This window comes from Pterocles gutturalis, unplaced genomic scaffold, assembly GCF_000699245.1.
Source record: "Pterocles gutturalis isolate BGI_N339 unplaced genomic scaffold, ASM69924v1 scaffold37737, whole genome shotgun sequence".
Classification (NCBI taxonomy): domain Eukaryota; kingdom Metazoa; phylum Chordata; class Aves; order Pterocliformes; family Pteroclidae; genus Pterocles; species Pterocles gutturalis.
This window is the reverse complement of record NW_010109038.1, coordinates 2,156-2,406: the sequence shown is the minus strand read 5'-3', so window position 1 is coordinate 2,406 and position 251 is coordinate 2,156.

Below are 251 nucleotides of genomic sequence, written 5' to 3'. Positions count from 1 at the left end.
AGGTGCGGTGAGTCCGATCTGTTTCTTGTCTGGAGCTAGCGGCGATGGATAGGGAGAGCACATCCCATTGCAGGGGAAAGATGAGTGGAGGGAGCCTGGATCTTGGCGTTTGGTTGATAAATCGCGTTGGGATGCTGCCCGTGGGATGCTTCTCCAGCGAGAAGTGGGAGGATGAGGTTGGGCTTTGCTGGGTGCCGTTTGTCCTGGGGTTTGGGAGCCTCTGGGGAAGCTGTTGCGGGAAGTCACCAGGG